A 16,242-nucleotide genomic window follows, 5' to 3' on the forward strand; every position below is an offset into this window, starting at 1 on the left:
CTATCCCGCTACTCCTGCAACCTTTAAATTTACCTCTTGAAAAAGAGTGCAATTTTTTTCATAAAGGACAAAACATAATGATTCCCTGACAGTTATCACACATATATGATAAGCTTGTTATCATAAAGATATCAAGATTTTTAGAATCCTAAATTATGGCCATCAGACTGAGGTGAGAACAACACATTCAATTTGTGGAGATAGTTTACCAATAAACTATTGCAAACGTAATAATGTAACTGCTATTAATATCATTATGAATGAAAACTACTTTGAGGATAAAAAACGAGGCAGTGAGTAATTTCTCTCAGGTGACAGAGAATATTGACCAATATCGGCTCTACTCCAATACCATCATGAACTGAGAGAACATAAAGGATTCATCCAAGCTTTACTGAAACAACTATTTATACAGCCAGCTTTCAAACCCCATTGCCTTCAGTGGGCATGCAATTAGATCTCAGAAAAATGAACAAAGGCATTACATTCACATTACTGCCTTATTTTTCACCTGCATAGAAAGGCACAGCTTAATCAGATGGTGTTTCAGAATCCTTTCTCTCCCTTCCCAACAAACAAGTGTACGGAAACACCAACCAAAGGGCTATTCTGTCAAACAGCGCTATGCAAAGAGATAAAAACATTACTAAACAAACTCTATGCAAGTAAAGACTCAAATCTTGATACATGCCAAATACAAATACATGCTTACAATGCTAAAAATATTTTCATGTGTGACTAAACCCAGAGAAGTGCAAGACATTAGTACATGTCCTAATACCAAACCAGAAGAACACGTTTTAGTAATCCATATTTTCTCTAAGAAATAACTTAACTGAACTCAAGAGAATGAGTCTGAAGACTCAGTTCTATTTTCTTCCAAAAGAATGCCTCATATGAGTAATTTAAAAGGAAATGAGGGATATATAATTCAAATCTTATGGTATATGAAAAAAAATACATAACTCCCCTTAAATTTCCACAGAACGGATGAAGACAGCTCCTCTTCAGTCATTAGGAAAATTGACTCAGATAAAAGCCTACCAACCCGGAAGTCAAAAGGGCAAGTGCAATAAAATAGAGTTGTTTTCAAAAGAGCACCACACAAGGAACATGATTTACTACCACACTGTGTAGAGAAATGGATTTTCTTCTTAACATAACAAAGCAAAGCAATCACGTGCCACAGGACTTGAGCTGTGTTGCACAGAGGACGCCCTCTCACTGCATATTGGAAGCACAACTGTTGAACAAGCATTATTTTAGGGACCCCAACAGCAAATAGTTAAACTTAGCTAAACTTAAACAGAACTAAGGACTATGCAAATACATTTTAAAGGCATTAATATTTGGGCAGATTTAGTATAACACTGCTCCTGGTGGTTAAATATCCCACAAAAAGGTCAACAAATTCAAAACTTTCCCATCCCTCTATCAAAAAACTAGAGCTTGTCAGAAAAAGTATTTCATTAATTAGAGGATAAGTCATTATCCCTTGAACAGTAAATTACAGAAGTTGGTCTAAGCAAATCAGCAGCTCCTGAACTTTCTTGCTCCCCTACGTTTACAAATCTTACAAACACTTACTGTAAGCTTTAAAAGCGTACTCAGGCCAACGTGCTGTTCCAGAAATGATAGAGCCCTGCTCTGCCAAGATCCCTGAGGAATTTTAGCGCTGGCGTTGGGTTTACTTTACATCAGAAGCCAACTTCGAAACGTCTGACACTGAAAATGGAACCAACTGCCTTCAATCTTGAGCGGAAAGGGCTCAGCACCTCCCAACAAACCACTCAGCACATGAAAAGAAGTCAAGACGAAAAGTCGCTTTTACGTTTATGAGTGCAAAATTAGAGTTTGTCTTCTGTAATCCCAAGGCAAATAATTGGGGGTTTTATTACTTTAAGAAACGATTAAACTTACAATAGTAAAAAAGCAATACATATCACTCCCTCTTTTAGAATAGCTGATTTCTTTGGACAAGGCAGTGACAATATCTAAAATAACCCTAACTTCATCATTGCATTAAAACCAGCCACATGATATTAACAGACAGAATGTCACCTAGAGCCCTAAACAATGTCCAGTTGTTCACTTACTAAACTGCTTTGATAAAAGCCATTGTTCTGAACTGTAGCTAATTAGAAGAACTGTAAAGACTAGGATGATCAAAGCATAAGTTTGTGCCAACAAAGGCCTCTTCACAATCATCGACTAATTCAGTGCCCACAGTGTTGATTTAAACTCCAGCCAATTCAAACTATTTGTCCCATGGGAAAGAGTTAAAAGCAGCTTGCGCTGGCTTAGTAATTTACTAGCAAAATAATATTGATTTACTAGCTGTCAGGATTCATAAACTCTACATATTACGTTTGTCTACACCATGGTACCATATTCAATTAAAATAAAAAAGACATCATCAACATCATGATTTAAACCAACAAAAGCTTGCAAGTTCATTTAGGAATTAATTTAAGAGCTGATTACAGTTAGGCACAGAAGAGCATTATAGTACCTCAGGACTGCATTCATAGTTTGCTTGTTGATTTTGATTTTTTGTTGTTTTAAGTCATTATTCTAATATGGTTTAGTAATGAAGCTTCTCTACGTGGTTTCCCTGTAGTGGCTGAATTTTGCAATGGATGAAGTGCTACATATACGTTAAACTTGTATTCAGTGTGAAAGTATGTACATACCTATGCAGGCAGGTATGTGAGCGTGTCCACGCACACGTGTGCCCATGATGTATCGCAGTCATACAGAGTCACCAGTGCTGTAGTGCATCCAAACAAAAAGACTTATAACAGCTATAACAATAACTGTGTAAGACCTCAACAATATACTGTCCCGTATGTAGAGCTAGACAACAGAAGGCATCACCTTTCCATGGGTCCAGCTAGGCCAGCTGGGGTCCAAAGGCATCAAAGATGACTACACAACGAGGATAAACGCGTTGTGTTCAAAGCAGTTGTATTTTAGCACCTAGATGACGTTTTCTGCAGAAATGATTCCAGGTTATATGATAAAGGTAGTTCCAAAATATATCATCCCAATCTGGATGCTTGATGTGTAATTAACTTCGAAAGAAATAAGCTGTCATCCTGCACAAGGGCCTGGGCGAGGATCACTACTGTTAGGGGTGGGGGAAAAACACCTACAAGCTTTGTAGCACATGGTGACACGCACCAGCTCTTAAGGACTGACGAGGCAGTACGCTGAGGTTTCCGCAGGGTCCGAGGCCCTGAATACCATGCAACCTGAGTCTCTGCTGACAACCCCTACCTGATAGACAGCCTTGCACTTGGCAGATTTTACTGCAAGTATGGCACCGGCAGACGCGGCGGGGGGAAACACTAGCGCCAGTCTCCCTTGTCTTGTTGGGGCCGGTGTCCCGTGTCGCCTCTGCCACCGCGGGTGCGCGCAGCAGCCCCTGCTCTGCGAAGGGCCAGGCTCTCTGTGCTTGGTTTAAGGCCACACAGGCTTCGCAACGCGCTGCTCAAAGTAACCAAGTACAGCAAAAGTGGGCACTGAGGTAAAATAAATGAAAACCAGATGTTACTAGCACTGATCATTAATCTAAAACGAGGGGATTTTTACTGTCACTGGTAACACCCAGTAAATAACAACAGCTACACTGACACACCTTACAAAAATCAAGCACAGTGCTGTTATGTGGAGAAAAAATGATTATTTGGCCAAACTTTTGTTTGGCTGTTATGAAGGGTGACATAATTGTCTTGAATTTGGTCATGCAGACTTCAAAGGAGATGCGGTGCCAGAGAATGAAGGTCAGTTTATGCAGTTTTAGTATTATTCAGACATCCATTACATAAGGCTTGGACATGCAAATGTTTAGCATTAGAGTAACAAAGATTCAGCTTCCCAACAGAAACGCTCCAATACCTTAATTGCTTGTTTTCCAGAGTTTTTACATCCACCTTTTACTTTCAAAACAGACATAAACCAAGGACATACAGTTTTATACATCTGAATTATTGTAACAGAATGCACTCCAAAAGCAGCTTGCAGACCCAGTGGCCAGATTTATCCACAAGAGCCCCGACAGTCACTGCTGTTTCCGTACCCCAACACAAGCAATCCAAAGCCTGCCCTTGACATGTCTCCAAGCTCTCCTTGGAGCAACGCATCCAGCTCGGACAGGGTACGGAGTGGATTCAATGCAAGCTATCGGCAGCATCCACCTGCAGTGACCTTGCACAGCTTTGGATGGGTATTTAAAATGCGTTGAACAGGTCACCGTTGCAATATGGCTGACAAATATGGCTTCGTCCCAGCAGTATGGACTTGGCTACACAGGACTATTTACTAACGTAGCTGTTTCTGTACCAACGCCATTGCAGCTCTCTTGGCGAGTACTCCCGTCTTTTTCATGACCTCTTATCAAAGTAGTTTGTAGTAATTTGAGAAGACATGCCAAACCCCAAAAGAGAAGCTCCATAAGGAGCTACATTGGTGCAGCGATATCATGTTGCGATTTAATAACACATTGCATATAACTAAATTTCTCCATGCAGAATTTAGATGCTTCAGATTAAATTCATCTAAGTGAAAGAACCTATTGAAAGGTATAAACACCACTTCAGTCTCACTGAAGCCCTGAATTAAGCAATACCCAAAGCTCAGTACTGGCCCTTTTCCCTGGAGTGAATTTCATCCTTGATGGTATTTTGAACAGAGATGAAGCATTTCCTTTTTATTGCTTCTTCCCACTCTCACAACCCATAAATACTATTAACGCTATCCTGACTTTCAGAGTCTTCCAAAACACAAGGTTATATTGCTATTCACTAATCTTTAAGCACAGCATCGCGCTATGCCATTCTCTTCTCCTCATCCCTACAACAGCTCCAAACAGAGGTAGCTCAAGGAATTATGGCACTGAAGGGAAAATATCCTGCCCGAGTATAGCTCTGTGATGCGTTTCCCAGATTCCTCTTTCCAGACACTATACTTAATGGAAAAGGGATCAAATTGCACTGTTGACTGTATCCATGAGCAGAGTGCATAACTGAAAGAACAAGTATTTACCTGCAGATAATTGCTGGATATGCTATTTAGCCTCAGAACGGTATCCTTTATTTTTAACTTTGGCTGTTATGTCTATGGCTTTGCAACAATCTCCACTAGAAATCTTTCTCTGCTAAGGTCACATACGAAAATGATTTATACCTCTATTTTGTACAATTTAAGTAAGGTGTAGAATGCAGATTACAGATTTAGAAAAAAATTATTTCATTTGTGGCAGCACCTATATAGAAGAACAGTCAAAACTTATTTCCAGACAAGTAAGAGTTATTAATGAGACCGTGCATTACCTGATTTTAACAGAAAAACTTCCACTTGTTTCATTATGACTGAGTTCAAGACATTTCCTGATATATTTCTACTATTGCTAGGTATATTATATATTACCTAATTGTGCACTGCTTATGCCATTAAATTTAATAAATCTTTTACTTATGTGTACCAGAGTAAATTATATGTTAGTTTTTGTTTAAAAGTACATATTAGGAATTATAAAATCCTGCAGAGAAAACCTCAGAGGGGGGAAAAGAAAAAAAAAAAATCAAGGCATCATTATTTCAGACTGATAAAAAACACATGGGGAATAAAGGCAGCTATTTTAAGTAGATGTTTAGAAGTAACTAGCTGTAATATTACAAACATTATTTCAGTCATATTAACTATTGTTTGTACTTAGGGCTTGCAACTCTGTAGGGGTGTCTATGCACAACAAACAAAACTGCAAAACGCAGTCTGTGCTTGGTAACACGAAGAGTGCTTCAGAAACACAAGCTGGTAATGCTCAATGACAGACCAGAAGAATCACCATCAAGAAATGAGCCAAAAAGGCAACTGATGGACTTATTCAGCTGCAAGAAAGAATACAGCTGGGGTCTCAGATGTAGTTTAGAACTCTTAAACTTTTTAGGACTCAGTTTAGTGCTGAATTCTGCAACAGATTTTCGTTCTACAGCAGTTCTGAATAAATTCAAATTCAAGTTTTGGAAAATACAATATGAAAAAGAGCCACACTCAGAAAATATTTACAGCATAATTCATTTCAATACTAAATTGAAGGCAAATCTCAGCATGGGAGTCTTTTCAATATTATACTGCATCCAAATTTTCCATTGTAAGTGTGTTGCAAAATTTCATATTGACAACACAGGCCTGCACTGCAGGAGTTGTCAGGACAAAGTTGGAGGTTTTGGCAGGTGGAGCAGGGATACTTGAGGCTTTTGGCATCCAGAAAGGGATGAAATGTTGCTTGGCTGTTTGGCACCTCTGAGCTAGCTGAGGCTTTTGGCACTGAAAAGAGTCTGTATCACCTCCTTCCTTCTTCGTGAGCAGTAACAGAGGGAAGTTGGAATTTGTGGGCACAGAGAGGGAATCGTGGTTCCCGCCCTAACAACTCTGCGCAGAAAGCAACTGCATGCATGTACCCAGCTGCAACAGTTACTTCTGCATCTAACAACAACCGACATGTACAGTACCTACGTGTCCCTGCTAAAAAGAATCAGCGGTGAAGCAGTTAAAGCACAGACATTCAAGCTGCTGTTCAATTTCTGAGTTAACTACACTGTTGAGATGAGATAAAAAAAGACACTCACATGCACACACACACACATATACTAGATTTACTCACTGCTGACAAGTTTTGATGATGTACACTGAAATCCCAGAGTATATTTTTATTATGTAATTGATTTTTACAAAAGGAACGTTTGCCTCTGTCCTATCCTTTGGATCAAGACAATCTGTCTTATTTTCTTGGGTGATATACCATAAATTATTATTTCAACAGATGAACGTCCGGCAAAGAGAAGCTCTTTTTAAAATCATGAGAAGTATGTCCTACAAAAACAAATGTCACTTTGAGGGATAATATACCTGACAGTTTGCCCTGGCACCTGGTTTTCATTCACGCCTTGCCTGACTAGAGCCAAATAAGCCCTATATCTGTTTTATTTACTACAGTAAAAATTATGCCACATTCATCAGTATTAGATCCCAAAAAAGATGTCAGGTCTCGAGAACGGAGAGGAAGGCTAGCAACCAGCTTCAGTGACACCCATTTCAAGGAGCAGGCAAGAAGCCCATGCTTCTCTAGTGCTTTTAGGTACAACCATCCAAGACAGCTGACCAGGACCAAGAGTACAAAAAACTTCTCCGCGAGTTTCCAGTATTTCATTGTCTTCCAAGATTTAAAAGTACACATGAATATGTAGTTGGAAATATATAAATCTGAACTCCTAGAATATATCCATTTCTCTGAGTCTACCCTATCTGAAATGGAAACTATACTGAGAAATGTTTAGCATTACTCCAGTTCCCTCCATTTCTAAGTGGTCTAGAGAGTTATAGCATAAAGATTTGCACGTGTAGCTGGCAAACAACCCAAAAGCCACAGACCTCAGGGAACACACACAGGTTCTGAAAGGGAATAAAACCAAGAAAGTGATATAAATTGCAGTAAACTTTGCCCATCTTCTCAGTAGCCAGCTTGAGGCAAACACTTGCCAGGGCTTGGGAGAGAGATAAAGGCAGAACTTTAGAATAAAGGAAGAAATGGGATGCTTTAAAAACTTTATAAGAAACATGATATTCCTTTTAAAAATACCATCCATTATATTAACATTCCCAATAAAGAACTTAAGTTATGTCCTATTCAGTATAAAATAATTTTTAAATGATAATGAATTACACAGCATTCTCTGCTATATAATATTTGCTGTACATCCTTGCATTTGTATGTACAGAAAAATTGTTGTCAAAACACATACGGAGAAAATTCTCCTTCTCACATGAGAAATAACAATGGCCAGTCTTGGTATTTTTTTGATTGCAATCTTTAGGGTTACATGTATTGCTAGGTCCATTTTATAGATCAGAAACTGAGCTCATGAAAAAGAAGGATAATGTGCATTATGGGGGTAGCACAGCTAGGAATTACATCTTGGTGTCCAAAACCTCATTTCAGTGCCTCTTCCTTCAGAGCTCTCCTTCTTGCAAGTAGAAACACTGTCATTTCAAGTATGTGAATCTACAACAATAAGTACAAGGAAAGACTGGGAAAACATAATCTTCAGGACATGTTGATATGTTTATTATCTCTGAGCCTACTTATAAATCTGCATTAACAACATGCCTTAGATTTCATGGAGTCCACAAAAGTAATAAGAATTAATGCATGCTTTACTGAATGCTTACTCAAAATTTGCACCTGGATACACTGGGTTTTTCCACCTTCACACTGTATACCACATGTTCCTCATCCAGCATAAACAGTGTGATGGGTCAGCCAGAGTCCAATGTGCAGACTTCCTCAGGTGCATAATAGAAAGAGATTCCAATTTCTGGGAAATATATCTGGCATTATTTCTTCAAATTACCTTATTAACTATATTTGCAAACATCCAGATAAAGGCGCTTTTAAATATTTTACCATGCAATTTTTTAAATTGGTCTCAAAAGTTGAAGATTGCATCACTTTGGCATATGCAGTGGAAAGAGAAGAACGACACTGATAGAAGGATGAGTGTTACAGCTGTGACAAAGTAGAGTTCAATCAGCTCCCAAAGATCCCTTGGGCACACCACTGCCACTGTCGAATGTGCAAAATCTTTCCTGTTTCAGGCTCATTTTACAGAGTTCTTTCATATTTTGATGCAATGTGAAATAATCATACTTCAGTAATTACGTGCTTTTGAACACTTTTAAATTACACTTTCCATCTTCAACTTTGGGGAATATGTAAAAGCAAGCAAACAAAAAAATCCCTAAATGTTACCAAAAAAACCCTAAATGTTACCAAAAAAACCCTAAATGTTATCCCTAATGAAACTCATCTCTTGATAAAATACCTGTGCCAGCTTAGGACCTCTTCATTACCTTTTTGATCTGTTCATTTGGAGGAGACACGCTCAACTGTAGCTCATGGAGTCATCCCATGGTAACAAGAGCTATGGCAGGAGTGCTATGAACTAACAACCGTCTAAATTAAAATTAATCCACAAGATAGTAAGACTGCAGTTTCCAAGTAGGAGAAAGGGGACAAGGGAGAATTTCCCCTCCTTTTCCAGCCTACGGGTGTGCCGTAAGAACATGGAAAGGGACAGACCCTGCATAAAGCTAGCAGCTGTTGCCACAATCACTAGCAACTTCACACTTGCTGGTTTGTGGTGGTCCTGGTGATACTTGCCCACATTTCTGCTTTCATGACATCCACATGCAGTTGGGAGTACATTTGGATCCTAGGCCATAGACCAGACTGAAAGAGTGGTACCTACTTGTTCCACCCACCTTACCATCTCCTGCAGTGTGCTGAATTTAGTAAAGGGTTGATTTGCCAACGCTCTTGTGTATGATACTTACACGTAGGTTACAGAAAAGTAGACAACAGATGAAGAGGGAATACGGACAATTGCAACAACTTATACATTACACACTATTTACCTTACCATTTATAACAGCATATACAAGCTTTATCCCACCATGATGATAAATTATGTATTTAATTTAAAGCATTATCCTAAAAGCAATCACTTCAAAATATACCAGTCATTGAGATTTACACACCATACCTATTCACATCCATTTTAAAGAAAATTCCCATTCTCTATTTCTAATTGGTTAGAACAGTCTTTTCTCTCCCCTCGCCCTCTTTTTTTTTTTTTTTTTTTTTAAGAATTTGTTTAGGGGATTTACAATGAAAAAATACTGAAACCAATACTTTTTTCCTCAGAAAAAAAGCAGGATTGCACCTCTAACTTTTAAGAGAGACCCAATATATATCATACATCTTAAAAATTTGTTTAAAATAATTTTCCTGACTTGAGACATTCTCTGCCAAGTTCCAGTTAGAAGCAAAATTTTATGGCTAACTGCCAAGCCTATGAATAAAAGGACTTTATAGGGGAAACACTGACAGAAGAATAAACTGTAGCAAAAGCAGCCAGTATAGAAGAGTCTCCCCCCTGCATTTTGTCTATTCATAATCTGCAATATTCATAACCCTGGCTATTCTGCTCCTGCCTGGCTCAGTTTCATGCCAAGGTTATCGGTGGTGCCAGACTGTTTGATGGTTTAGTGATAAGTATTTATACCCTGTCACTCAGAGGAGGCATCCAAACTTCTCTTCATTTGTGAGCTAGAGATTTGACCCATGTCTCCTGACTCACCCTGCTATTTAATACTATATGTAGCACTTTTAATGGTAATATTTCTATAAAAGTAATGCGAAGCAGATCATAGAACATGTAGCAGATACACCTGGCAACAGAACAAATCTGTCAAAAGGAAAAATATTAAAGCCATATTGTTAGCTGACAGCAATTATAAGAATCCTAATTTTCCTTTCTATAAATGTAAAACAATTAAAGCTATCATTTAGGTGCAAATTTTCAAGATGTTATTTCATACTAATGAGTTTCTCACCTCCAGACTTTTGAGGTAGAAATTACTTTGTGTAGAGCTTTTTTAAACTAATATATTGAAGGAGAAAACTCATTAAGCCCAGACAGCAGTCTGACTGCTGAAGTTAATTCTGCCCAGAGTAACTCTAAAACTCGTGAACCTAATCAGGATGTCTCTTTACAGTGGCATAAATCAAATTTAAAAGGATGAATTTTCTTCTCAGAAGAACCAGCTCTTGCCCATTTAACTGTGAGCTGATCTTTGGGCGATATTAAGCGATGGTATAACTGATCCAAAAATCAAAATACAATTTTAGGGATTCTTTTTATTACTTGTTTAACTCGGAGACAAATTTAAGTTTGTTCAGCTCTACCATCTCCAGCTGATCCCCTGCAGTGGAAGAACCATTGCATTCACTGCTGTGATGAGCTCCCCAAACCGGAGACATTGTGAGCCTTCTACAGTGGGGAGGTGCATGGGGGGGGACATATCCTTAAGCCGTTTTTGCCTTGGCTGATGTTCCTGACATTGGCATGGACATACCCCTTTTTCTCTTGATCATTGGTTATTGACTCTCAAAACTTGTATCAGTTCTATTGTCTCATGCCTCCTCCAGTTGCGTTCCACCACAGAGTGTACTGCAAAACGCACTCAAACTCTTGAGAAAGTTTTTCAGAGGGATAAAAATATTAAAATGTTTGACTACCTCCTCTTGCAGAGGATCCCAACATGCAGAAGTTGCAGGCCAAAACATTTTCTGAGGACAGATTTTGGATATCACCTCCGTGCAGATTACAAAAGACAGCATTCTGGAGAAAAATCTCCAAAATTAAGCTCTATATGCAGAAAATGTTTCACAAAAAGGTGTTTTATGTGTGATTAAAAACGTAATATTCTCCTGTCATTCCTTTCCACTTTACTAGGTCGAATAAAATATAATCTACTAAAACATTTGATATCTGGAGAGTAGTTTTCCCTTTATTGATTTCCTAGCTTCTAGCTTGGGGTAGGGAAAAAAGTGTCATGGGAAGACTTATAACCACAGCACAAGTCTAAATCTAATTCCCAAATAAGCAGCTGACCAAAAAAAAATAAAAAATGACTTCAAATAAAGCAGGATGAAGGCTTAATTACATATGTGGGGTAATGACACATTCTCCATTTGGAAAAACGTTAGCACATCTTGCTTTCTCTTTTGTGTCCAAGTTCCCAGTTTTTAATTCTCTGAAGACACAATTATCCCATCTATATTATTCATGATAGAGAAAGACACTTTCATTTATCTTCAGTTCCATTCTGACTTCATTCCAGATCTCTACTACTGTATAGTTAACTACAGTATCTTTAGCACTCAACAGGGTAACAGGTCTGGATACGGAATATTAGCATGACTCTCTCCATATCTGTTCAGTGCCAGTGTTTCCTATTATCAGTCCAATATTTTATGGTTATTGTATTAGCTTCCCAGCAGTACTTTCTAAAGTTCTGTAGCCTGAAACCTCCATTAACAGATGCTGAATACAATAGTTGTTTTTCACTTTCAGATCTTGCGAAAGCCCATAAAAATGAGTGGTCAGTTTGTCCAATTTTCTAAAGAAATTTTCCAAGATTTGAATGGGCAACATATAAAACCACTAAAAATACTCTTGGCAGCTCATTCATTTGGATTGTGTTCCTCCTGCCAAGCCAACTAATGAATAGCTTATTCCAAGATAGGACTTCCGCATGAATTTTTTGTAGTAAAGGTAAGAATATCTATTTATATAATTCCCCGGTTGCTTGTATTTGAAGGTTTGGAGAAGGGAGGAGGTCTTTTCATTACAAGAGACATTAGCATTTGGACTTTAGGAAAATCTGGGTAAATAAATTAACCAGTAACATTTCTGACTTTTTTTTTTTTTAATTCTGCTTTACACTCTGGTAAATGAAAGGTAACTAAAATATTTCAGTCAAGGAGTTAGTGAATAAAGGCTGATTTAAAAGTCATTCAAGTCAGTGGAAAGTATCTCACTGACTTTGTATAGGACCTACAAGAAGAACCTGAATTCCATGTCAGGTACAGCCAAACTAAAGACGCATACGTGATTTCTTACACATATGGGTGGATAAAGATCAAAGAAGACGGGGAAAAAAATTCTACATACTTTTCTTAAATTTACTTCTTCTACCAGCTTCCATTTATCAGTGTGCTGGCTATAAAGTAGGTATGTGGTATCTGAGCTGGAGTCTGGAATTATGCTTTTTCAAATACCCACAAAAAGATCCACTTAAAAACATCATCTTTTTTTTGGCCACAAGAAAAAGAAAACAACATCAGTTCTTGGTTATCTATCCAGGCCAAGCTGCAACTCAAATCACTAAGGATTGCTCCCCCTCCCCATGCCTAACTCCCCAAAAAGCCACATTTGTTAGATAAGTTATGACTGTTTTACCTTTGTTGCGAAGAGTTGTCAGTCACATTTTAGTTATCAAAAGTCCTCCTTTTATATTATGATCCAACCACACTCTCCAGGGAAAATACGAAAATCTTTGCATTGATACTAGATATGAGTCTTGAGAACATTAAGGAACTTCAAAAGATTCCCCAAACATACATTTTAAACAAATACCTTTTTCAACTTCTTAAGCATAGAAAAGCTCTTGTTTTGAAGTTTGATGTATTTCTTATGTCTTTCTTGTATTTCATATATAATTTTTATTTCAAAAGTCTGAAAAAAATCCTGTTTATTTGTACACTATTTTTTTCCAGAAATGCCTAAAATAAAATTATTTAAGTGGAGTTTTCCAGAGAGATACGGGACCAAGGCACTGTGCATTATGTACAACTAATGGCTGTTATAGAAGTTCACCCACTGGCAGATTCCAAATACTTTCGTATTGTTCCACATTTTTTGGCACTACTCCTCTTCCACAAATCTTTCCTCACAAAAACAGGAGACCCTGGTGAGCAGGATATTTTTTCTCCTCAATGTTTATTAATTCAGAGAACACAGTATAATCATTATGTTTACCATTTTCAAATTGCTGAGTACAAAAGGGAGACTAGCACCCAGCTTTTTCATCCTCACTGATGCACAGCTTCCAACTTCCATGTTTTTCCCATGCACAGAGCCACACAACATTCATCTCTATAAAAAATTATCAGTAGAGCATCTCACTGGTTCAAAAACAAAGAACACGCTTCTCTATCTCTGTGGAGATGAAAAATAGCCAATTGGAAAAGTATAAACTCTGGCTTGTGAATTTGCTCTCCTTTCCCTTTTGCATGCTCAAAGCTACAGCAGAAACTATATAAGAATAAAGGAAATATAAAGGAAGTTCTCCAACTATAACAACAGCTAAATGCTGGTCTTATGGAGGTTGGGCAGTCCTGCTCACCAAACACATTTATGAACAAGTTCAACAAGCATCCGTCAAGAACTGTTCCATTTGAGTTGATCCTGCCTTGGGGCCGAGGGGACCAGGCAACCTTTCAGGGTTTCCTGCAGAGCCACTTTCTATTTGTTTGGTCTATGTCCGACTTTGGGGGAGGGGAGAAGAGAAGCTAAAATTTAGCTACTCTGATGAAGCTATCAGGATTCTGAAAACTAATGGTAAGGACGAAAAGGACCATCACTTTGATCCATATGCCTCATAACGGTTCACATTTTGCTTGGAAAGAAGATGCATCTCAGCTATCTGTTCTTTCCCAGATGTGTGTCTAGGTTTATGCCTGCTGGAGAGAACTTTTTTCCAAAATTTACTATTTCACAGTATGCTGCCATTTTAGGCTGCATCCTCTAAGTTCTCCAGTTACTCTTTCACTCTATCCTTTTATCACAAATCAACTTTGTTTCCTATTTAATGTAAGGACAACCTGAATAACTCATATAGGATAGCTCCATAGTGTCTTTAGCTTCTGGAGACTGGATAGAGATACTTGTTCCCTAGATGGTCTGTCTGGAAACACATTCTTTACATGCACCAAAACTACTACCTATTTGGTGCTTTTAATCTTGCTAATAAAATACTCCTGCCTGATTTACATCATTAACTCATATTCCAAAAAACCCTTTTGGCCCAATATCACTTACTTAATAGCATAAATGATATCACTTACACATATATTTTGTTACACTGATGATTGCTGTGGATCATCAACTTTCTTAGAGACCACTTATAAAACATTAGGAAACATTATTAACATAGGCAATGGTGTTATTCTGGCCAAATTCACCTTCCTTCTTTCTCTCCACCTGTTTTCAGCATTTGTATGTGCCCATGTAAAATGTGTTGAACTGGATTTTGTAGGAGGAGAACAGGTATGTTTTAAGGAATATATATTTGTGTATTTTGTAAATCTGAACTGCTGTAGGGGCCAATCCCCTTCCCTTTGACAGCTGCTGTTAAGCAGGTTTCTTTGACCTTTCTGTAGGCTGGATTGCAACCAAGTGGCAATCAGTACCACAGGCACGGACTCTCCAGACTGCTTGCTAGGTGTTATAAGTGTTGTACAGTGCTTCTCATGTAAATCTATACTACTACTGCATCAAAGACATTTTTCTCAGCCTTCATTGCTTCCTTGTACAGCCATGTACTGGAGCCCTAGGTGAAGGTGAAGCAGTATGAGTCCCACTGCTTTTATTTTATTTCATTCAAATAGTTTTAATACTTTCACTCACTGTGCCTCCTGGCTGTTGGACACTCGTACTGTAAAGGGGATAGGTAGCAATACAGATTTGTACATCTATACGTTGTTGGTCTGGGACAGTTATACAATCAGAATTCATATTAGATGCCAATAAAATGTTTTAAAAATAAAAGGGTTTTAAAAATAAAACTATGAAAACATGACAAGGATTTTAAATCTACTTTGTGTAATTTGGCTAAAGTTATCAAGTTGCAAGGAGATCTATTCATAGGCAATTCTATGGGGGGTTTTTTTAGTCTATTTCTCACTAGGGAATGTTTTGGAAGAAAAGTATAAAAAGACATTGTTTCCATATTATATAATACTCCTGACTTACGCCAAGAATATTCTCATCTTAAGCGTGTTCGTAATCTCAAAGACTGACACAGCTATTGCATTACTTGTGTCTATACAAGTACGGCTTCTAAAAATACATTTTCTTGACAGTTTTTGAAAGGTAACTTACAGGATGATAAAAAAAAGCTGTGAGCTTGTGTTGCATTTCTGATCTGCAAGTCCTACCCAGTAATTAAAAGCAGATCTCAAGTATGTCTGCACAAACGCAAAATGAATACAAATCTAAGTCAAAGACGCACTAAGAAAAAGTATAACTTTGCTGGTGGATGGTTGTTTAGACACAGTATCATCAGATTTATCAAGTAAGAGAAAGTTCCTAAGTTAACAGTAAAGCTGATCATGTTCTTGAAGAAATCTCTTCTAACTATATAAAAGATTTTCATAAAGGGAATGACAAATAAAAGAGCATTGGAATGTATCATTACACTGACCATGCTTTGATGCAACAGCACAAACATAAAACCCCTGAAGCAGCTATTAAAGTCTCTCCTGGGAAAGAGGAATAAAGCATTGATCTGCTGATTTGAAAAGGAGATGGACATCTAGACGGACCATCTACTCTGACCCCTTATATAACAGCAGCAATCAGATTTGCTCCTACTTCTTTACTGAGCAAAATAACTTTGCAGATAGAGAAAACAAGCACACCCCAAGCAGAACGTTAAGCATACTTTTCAACTGTACAACTAACATTTTGGATTATATCCTAAAACTGTAATTCAGAAAGAAAGCTGATCAGTACTTCTTGATTAAGATGAAATCTCCCAATACAGAGATAC

General features: G+C 37.9%; 1 protein-coding gene across 6 annotated transcripts in view; it reads right to left on the bottom strand.

The window, feature by feature from the left end:
* The window catches only part of ADAMTSL3 (ADAMTS like 3), a 207,712-nt gene that overhangs the window by 109,537 nt on the left and 81,933 nt on the right, over nucleotides 1-16,242 (bottom strand). The gene's annotated exons all lie outside the window — the stretch shown is intronic.

The sequence above is a fragment of the Struthio camelus genome, chromosome 12 (genome assembly GCF_040807025.1).
Source record: "Struthio camelus isolate bStrCam1 chromosome 12, bStrCam1.hap1, whole genome shotgun sequence".
Lineage (NCBI taxonomy): Eukaryota > Metazoa > Chordata > Aves > Struthioniformes > Struthionidae > Struthio > Struthio camelus.